Raw genomic sequence first — 8441 nt, 5'->3', positions numbered from 1 at the left:
TACACTGCTTATAACCCAAGGAACCACACAGCCTCGATCTCCATTGCATCCTTCTTCTTCTTTGTCTCCATTAAGAAGACGACATCGGGATCTTGAGCCCTAAGAAGCTTCTTCAGGGCATTGAATGTGGACGGGTTCTCAAGCCCGCGCACATTCCAACTTAGAATATTCATTGTTCGTGGTCCCACCACTTTAGTCCTATCAATAGCAGAACTAGTATTTTCAGAAGTCACAGTATTCTTCTTCTTCATAGCCTTTCAAGGTGATCCGAATATCAGTTTCTTACTTGGTGAGCAAGCAAGAGAAAAGCCTTTCCCTTTACCACCCCTTTTTGAGTTAAAAGCGTTTTTACGAGGCCCCCCTTCCGACCTTTGAACTCCATCTTCTACCTTCTTCCCTTTCTCCCCTTTCTTCTTAGACTGCTTGCTAACTTCTTGAATAACCTTTGAAACCTCTATCGCACCCTCTGTCACGGGAACGTCAAAGAACTTCGTTGGAACTACACCACTTCTCACGCCTATTTTGAACTGCCCAACCCCTTCCTGGACCTCCCCTGTAATACCCCGAAAAATCCAAATTAAATTCCATGGATTTTTAGAAATGATTTCACGATAGTAGGAGAGAGTACGAAGCTTGGAGAAGTTGTGGAATTAGTTCGAACGATTTTATTTTCGAAAACGAACGTTTTTAGGGGGTCAACAAAGTTGACTTTTTATACGTTCAAAATTTGGGAAAACTTCCTTCATGAAAGTTGTAGAGCTCGTCGATACGAGTTCGTGGACATGTGGAACGCAATATTTGGAGTTCGTATGAATAAGTTATGAATTTTTGAAAATTGGGAATTTTCTATAAATAGGAAATTTTCTGATTTTATTTTCATTTTAAGGACGAAAAAAAGTTCTTTTTGCGGAAAAGCCCCCAGCCCTCTCCGTTCTCTCTCCTCTGTTTCTCGTCAGACCCGGCGGGTTTTCTCCGACCCGACCCGGACTTTTCTCTCTCCTCCGGCATCCTCCGGCCACGACCCGGCCTTCCCCGAGCTCGCCGTCGCACGCACAGCCTCCCTCTGGCCTCCCCTTGCATCGCCGCTGCTCCCAGATGGAGATCGAAGACACCCAGCCATGCAAACCCGACCCGGCCGGAAATCCCCGATTCCGGCGTTGCATGGGCCGATCGTTCCCATTTTCGTGATCTCCTCTTCATGCTGATCATCCCCATGTAAGCCTTTCATCACGAGTTTGTGTATAGAACGCTAGATCATGGTTTGACTTTTTCGACGTCCCTGATTTAATCTGAAATCTGATCGGACGCACAGGATTAATCCAACTTCAACGCTTGATCTAGGACAATCTAGGCCGAACCAGGCTTAGCTCCAGGTATGGAAGTCGACCACCCTTTCATTTTGAACCAGTTTGTAGTTGGTCACTTTGCCATCTGAGGTGGTTGACCGGCGTTGACCGCCGCGTTGACCGCCCACTGACCACCGCTTGTGGCGGCGCATCAGACCATATTTCGAGTTTTCATTATCTAGGCGATGATCTATGCATCCATACGAGCGTTTTGATATATAACATGGTCATGTTAGAAAAAGTTGGTAAATAGTGGATTTACGTTTTTACGTTACTATTTACGGTTTTTACGTTTTATCTTCGGTTTACGATCTACGAAGATCAGACCATCGGTTTTACTTCAAATTTTAATATGTTGATCGTATGACTGTCCCGGTGACTTTGTGAGGTCACGGGCGAAGATCCGACCGTTGGATCTTCGTATATTTGAGAAATAATGATTCGGAAGGCGATTCGTGAGAATCCGACCGTCGGATTTTCATATAATTTTGTGGAGATGTTAGTAAGGGCGATTCAGGAAGATCTGACCGTTGGATCTTCGTGATAATTTTGGAGGATGATCCTAAGGGCGATCCGTGAGGATCTGACCGTTGGATCATCATATAAATTTGATCTGACCGTTGGATCATCATTAAATTAGAATCCGACCGTTGGATTTCTGTATATGTGTGGTCTATGAATGATTTCTAAGTTAAGATCGTGTTTGACTAGGTGGTTGATGGATTGATTGGTGAACGATTTCGGATCGTTGTTTTTGAGCTGTTAAGAAGACGCAGCGGGAATTTAGAGGTGAGTAAACCTCACGTGGTTCATATTACGAACCGAATAAATTTAATTACCTTATTTTGTCGTAATTGCGTGAAAATATTTATGGAATAAATATTTGTTTTAAAATCATATGGACTTGATCAACTACGGTCCATGGGTAAGTAAAATGATTTTTACGATACAAATGAATTTCTCGGTTTTATTGCATGTGAACTATAGTTGGTATTAGTGATTATCCCTGAGCGGATAATTACGTATATATATATTTACGTGATTATATGTGAATGGTGTGACATTGAAGAGTGTGGAAATTGGGATGATTAAATTATTATGAATTGACATGTGACTTACCATATTTATATGTGATGAACATGATTGATGAGTTCTTGTTAATATTCATGATTTACATTGGAGGATGTATAGAGTTAGAGAATGTAAGGTTCTGAGGATGAGGTGTCCGAAGTTCGACGGTTAAGGATAACCGGAGTGTTTGTGTGCTGAGGACGGGGATGTCCAAGGTGCGACGGTTTATTATTAACCGAAGTTGTGTGCTGAGGACGGGGATGTCCAAAGCGCGACGGTTTATTATTAACCGAAGTATATGGTGCTGAGGACGGGGATGTCCAAAGCGCGACGGTTATAGTGTTAACCGAAGTATTTTTGCCGTTGCTTGACCCTAGGCCAAGGTGTCAGAGGTAACGAGGCAGTTAGAGCTCTAACGTGTTATTGGGATGGACCAGAGTGGTGTTATGTGGGTTGGGTGTTTACAGGACCAGTGTGGTGTATTGTGATTTGAGGATTGTGAAAATGTATTCCTTGTGGTTTTCCATGAGTGGGTTGATGTCTCTTTGCAGACGTAATACTGTTGAATTTTACTTGAATTGTAATTTAATAAATCAACAGTTCTTTCTTGTTTACTCATACTGGCTGTAAAAAGCTTACCGGGTTTTGTGTTGTTGCAACTCCCGGTACACTATTCAAATTGTGTAGCGGGTAATCCTACAGGACAGGAGAACCAGGACGGTGATCGTGCGGTTAGAGCAATGGTTATAGTTTTACAGCAATTGTAATAGTGAGGCGAGTTAAGCTCATTTGAGCCTTACAATTTGATTTGGTGGGAGTGTGCTGTAATAAATAACTTGAGGATTTGGGTTATTGTAAATTTGAGAGTTGTAAAGTGTGGTTGTTTGTGAGAAAAAAATTCAGGATGTTAGTTGTAATTTGTTATTATTCATGTTTCGGATTTGAATTGATTATTCAAAATTCGGGGCGTGACATCCCCAGCCTCCGATTCGGTCATAACCACCTCGTTGCATGCCTTAGAAAATTCTAATTTTCACCTTTTTGAGACTCCAACTAACTGAGCCCCAACCAACTTCCTTCCATCCTCCTCACAGCCCACTTCCTCCAATCCTTCTATTTAATCTCTCTCTCTTACTAGACCACAACACAATTCATCATGGACATTAATAGACCATGCTTTCCTACCAGGAAGGAGACCATAGGATCGTCCCAGTAGTTGGCCATGTGGATCAATTGAATACACATCCTTTGAGAGAGTTCTCCAATGGCCAAAGGTCTCCTCCACATACTTTCCTTCTAGCCTGCCAGGACAATCCGAACCGACATGATCCAACAACCCACAAAAGAGGCAAAGGTGCGGCAAGTGCTCATACTCAAACGTCACCTTGCAGAGTGCGACATCCATTAGGTTCAGTTGCATCAGAATTCCTTTTTCGCAATGATTCAGCAACCCATAATCCCACCCTCATACGTAGAAAATTACCTGTACCATCTCCGAAGACTCCAGTATCAGTCCTATCATATACTCCTATATATACTAGTTCCAATTTTCCTTCCCATCTCCTTTGTAATAAAAGCGAGAGGGAGGCCAACTGCTCTTATCCAAAATTTTTGAATCGTCAGCTGAACTTCTCCCAGATCAGTCAAACCATCTGTAGGGGCTAACATTATCTAAGGACCAAGGGCTTCCATTTAGAACTCGATCGCGATCGCCCTCAGACTTGAAAGAAAAAAGGAATCTCTCCGGGTTCTCCCACTCTCTCTTTGGTCAGCCAGATCTTCTTGATGATACACTTAAATGATCGACTCCCCCTTGTTAACCTTCTTGCTAGTAAGAACCTTCCTTAGCTACAAGCCAGAACTTTTTGGCCATCAGCGACTTAGGATCCTCCACCGTGATAACCTCTAGGTCATTATCTTCATGTAACGCCAGACGGCGAGAAAACTCTCCTGCAACTTCCTCCATAAACAACAAACCGGATACCACAACTGATCACACCCGCTGTACTAGCCACACAAACCACCACATACACCTAAGGACTACAGAGGTCTCGCCGTCGATGTACGGGTGGGACTAGTTTCACTCAAACCCTAACTCACGTAGAGAAGGGACTTTCGTCACATCATTCTCATCAGCTTACAAACATATTTATTTATTTATTCTTCACAAAAATATTTAATTTTATGAAAAAGAAAAGTATATAACTTATATATTTTTGATCGGACCTATATTTTTGATCGAACTTGAGCCTAACACAGAACTTATATATTTTTTTGATCCAAGAATAGGCCCAAAACGCGTTGTATTTTCTTTTGGGAACTCTTCATTTTTGGTTTGAGAACTCTTCATTCTCACGCACTTACCCAGTGTTAGAATTTCCAAAAAAGAGGCTACTTACGTTGATCAGCTTCCTCTGTTGGAAGATATGGACTGCTAGGTGTGATTTCATCTACCGTTGGAAGGCTCAGGTACTCCAATTGGTTCTTTGGGCCCTGTTTCTTGGGCTCTTTGGGCTTGTGAATCTCTTTCAGCCAAAAAAAAAAAAAGAATTTCCAAAACCCTCCGAATTTGAAGGTAATCCCAAATCATCATTTTTAGGGTTTATCTTCTGAGCCATCTAAAGCCAAAACGATTTTAGCACTCTCATTCGGTAAGTTTACATTGCTTGATTATTGCCTTTCGTTTTTACCCGACGAGCTTTTACTTATTTGGTTGTGAGGAATTGTGGCTAGGTTTTTTGGGCTTTATGAACTCAGAATAAGAAGGTAAATGCTACTGTTATTAGGGAACTAAAATGCTCAAAGGATTTAGGGATATGAGAAATTGTTGGTTTGAGTTTGAGAGGTAAAAAAAGTTGGTCATAATTATGGGGCATTGTTTACTGAACTTGGATCTTGAACAGAATATTCTTGTCCTGGAAGGTTGGAATTCGTCTTCGTTTTCGTTTTTGAAATGCACCGTATAAGTTCTTTCTTTATATCGGTTTTTGATGAATTCAGGAGAAGCTTGGGCTGAATTTTAAACCTGTGTAAACTGGGTTTTGATGCAAGGCATCTCTAGCTTTGGAGGTCTTCATTAAGGGGGGTGTATTGTATATGGAATTACTGGCACTTTTAAAGAAATCCATGGAATTTAAAAGTCTAGGTGTATTCAATAGAGACTTTTAACAGTCCATAAAAGTCTGGGTGTATTCAATTAGGATTTTAAAAAATATTTATGAATTCCACCAAAGTCTAGGGGTATTCAATTAGGACTTTTAAAAATGAATAGAAGTTTAGGGGTATTCAAAATATCATTCATACATACGGAATTAGAAAATCATGGAAAATCATGGACTTTGTAGTGTTTAGTATAAATACCAAATTCCAATATTTTTCCAGCCACCAGAGCAAAGATTTTGAGCGTGGAAAAGTCTGTCAAACTTCTTCTCTCTGCGCGTGAAAAGGTTGGTCCTCCATCATCTCTCTTTCATGATTTCTTTTTTCTTTTCTCTAATATTTTGTGATATCAACCTCTAATACCTAACATGTTCATTGTTGTTGTTGAATTTGTTTTTTGTTTTTTTTTTTCAATTGTGATGCTTGGAACCCTAGTAACCCAAATATTATCATCAACTCCTAAAACCGTAAAAGCCAAATTTGTCGTCTATATGTATATGCCTAATGCTTTTACGGTTCGATCATAGTCCTGCATTACACTATTGTGGTTATTGCTAGCTATTGCCGTCCTAATTGTTTGCTGCGTATATTTCTTCTTCTTATTTGTTTTTCTCTCTAGGTTTTCTGTTTCTTTTGTATTTGTTGCCGTCCTATATGGCATGGTTCTCTTTTTTTTGCTACTACTTTGCCCTTGTGGCTCTTAAGTTCGGGTAGATAAGCCAAACGGTGGGTGTTTTTTTTTTTTTTTTTTCCTTCATGCCAAACCTTCTTTTCTATACCTAAAATAGTGTGTGTGATTTTACCCTGCATTGAGATGGGACTTATGTTGACAATCTCATGCATGTCAACTTTCTTAAAATGATTGTAATGTCAGAGGTGCAATTTGGTTCAAGCTTTGGGTGATTCTATACAGAGTTATTAATTTTCGTTAAAATTTTGCTTTAACCCTTCGATTTGAAGCCAATGTTGGCCACCACTGAAGTCGGCAATGGCTGATAAAATTATGTCAGGTTATTTATTTTCTTTTTCTAAAATTTAGTGTTATTTTTTATGGTTTGAGAATATTATGTGCATGTTGAGCAGAGCTTTAATGTTAGAAATTTTACTTTGGGATTACAGAGTAGTAGGTTGAGTAAATAGGATCATTGAATCTTCAAAGAGCTAATTCAGCTAAGTTTGTAGTCAGTTGAGAGATAGGAATAATGTCCTGGAGTTTTGATTCATGTTGGTTGGGCAAATTGCCGTGATGACAGTTGTCTGGATCCTTGGATGTAGAGAAATACAAGAATGGGAATGTGAAGGGGAAGAAGTTGACTGTATTTCAGTTTTGTCATCTTTATGGACCTCAATTTCTTCAGGATTCAGATTCTTTTTATTTTCCCCTTCAAATTCCTTTAAATTGGAATGCAGTTGTTACAAACGAGATTGATAGGGTTATATAGCTAAGGGAATTATAATTACCTAGCCCATGGAAACAGATCGTGATCAAGTTTTAGGGTTATGAGAGAGTCTGATTTGTGCAATTTATGAGTACTGTTTATAATCATATTGTTCAATCAATATGAACAATGTATCAAAATTTGCACATAACATATAACATATGAATTATGTCATATAACATATATATATAACATACTAATTGCACATGTTTTTTATTATTAGGTAAATATTACTTACGGGACTGCGAATTCCCCAATCGACGTCGGTTTCTAGCACCATTTCGAGGTACTCGATATCACCTCAAAGATTTTGGTGGTGAAGGAAACCATCCTGTCAATGCAATTGAGTTATTCAATTTTCGCCATGCTTCCTTGAGGAACATAATTGAGAGAATATTTGGAATATTTAAGTCGCGTTTCACAATCTTCAAATCAGCACCACCATTTCCATATAAGACACAAGCAGAACTAGTTTTGGCTTGTGCAGGACTGCACAATTTTCTTCGACAGGAATGTCGTTAAGATGAATTTCCTCCTGAACCAGAAGAAGATCCGATAGACAATCCCGAAGATCGATAATTTTGAATGGGATGATTTTCAAACCCAAGATCAGCAAAGAGAGAATGCTAATGAATGGAGAATGAGTATTGCTACTCATATGTGGACATATGCCCAACCAAATGCCAACAATGAAAACAATGACAATCAAGAAAGTGAAAATGAAGGAGAAGAATAAATCATATCATTGTTTCAGAGACGTCTGCTTATTTGGCATGAAACTTCATCAATGTGTTTTTTTTTTCCCTTCTCTGTTTTTGGTACCTTTTAGTTTGGTTGATTATATTTGGAGGCTTTTCCTTTATTTTCTTATATGTTTGTTTCATGACATTATTTGAGCTTCTCTGATTCCTACATTAATGGACATTAGTTAACATAGCTACGGCATTGTATTTTATTCTCTGACTAATAAACTAGCTTGGTTTTTCTTTTTTATAAGTATTGTGAAATCTATAGAAGTCATTCATATAAAGTCTGTAGATTTTTACAAATCAGTAAAAACTCTATGCTAAAAGTCAATGGTTTTAAAAAATCAATAAAAGTCTATGAACTTTTTATAGAGTCCATGGACTTTTGAAAAAGTCTATCATTTAAAAAAACTTCACACAAATCCAAATACAATACACCCCCCTAAGTTGAACCATCTGAAATGTATGGCGAAGCTATTTATGGTCCACCGTTTGGGCAGGGTCAGACACCCATGCCACCTGCAAACCAACAGTGTCCACCACCTCCCTTTCATTTCCATTTCCAACAGGGCTGAAGAAGAAGAAGAATGTGATACAAGTTGTGAAATTCCCTCCCTACAGCCTCAACTTGTACGACTCTCAGATCAACAAGCACCGCAACCACTTAGAGAGAAAATTAC

The sequence above is a fragment of the Rosa rugosa genome, chromosome 3 (assembly GCF_958449725.1).
Source record: "Rosa rugosa chromosome 3, drRosRugo1.1, whole genome shotgun sequence".
Classification (NCBI taxonomy): Eukaryota; Viridiplantae; Streptophyta; class Magnoliopsida; order Rosales; family Rosaceae; genus Rosa; species Rosa rugosa.
The sequence above is the reverse complement of the archived record's forward strand: the minus strand, read 5'-3'. Positions refer to the sequence as shown.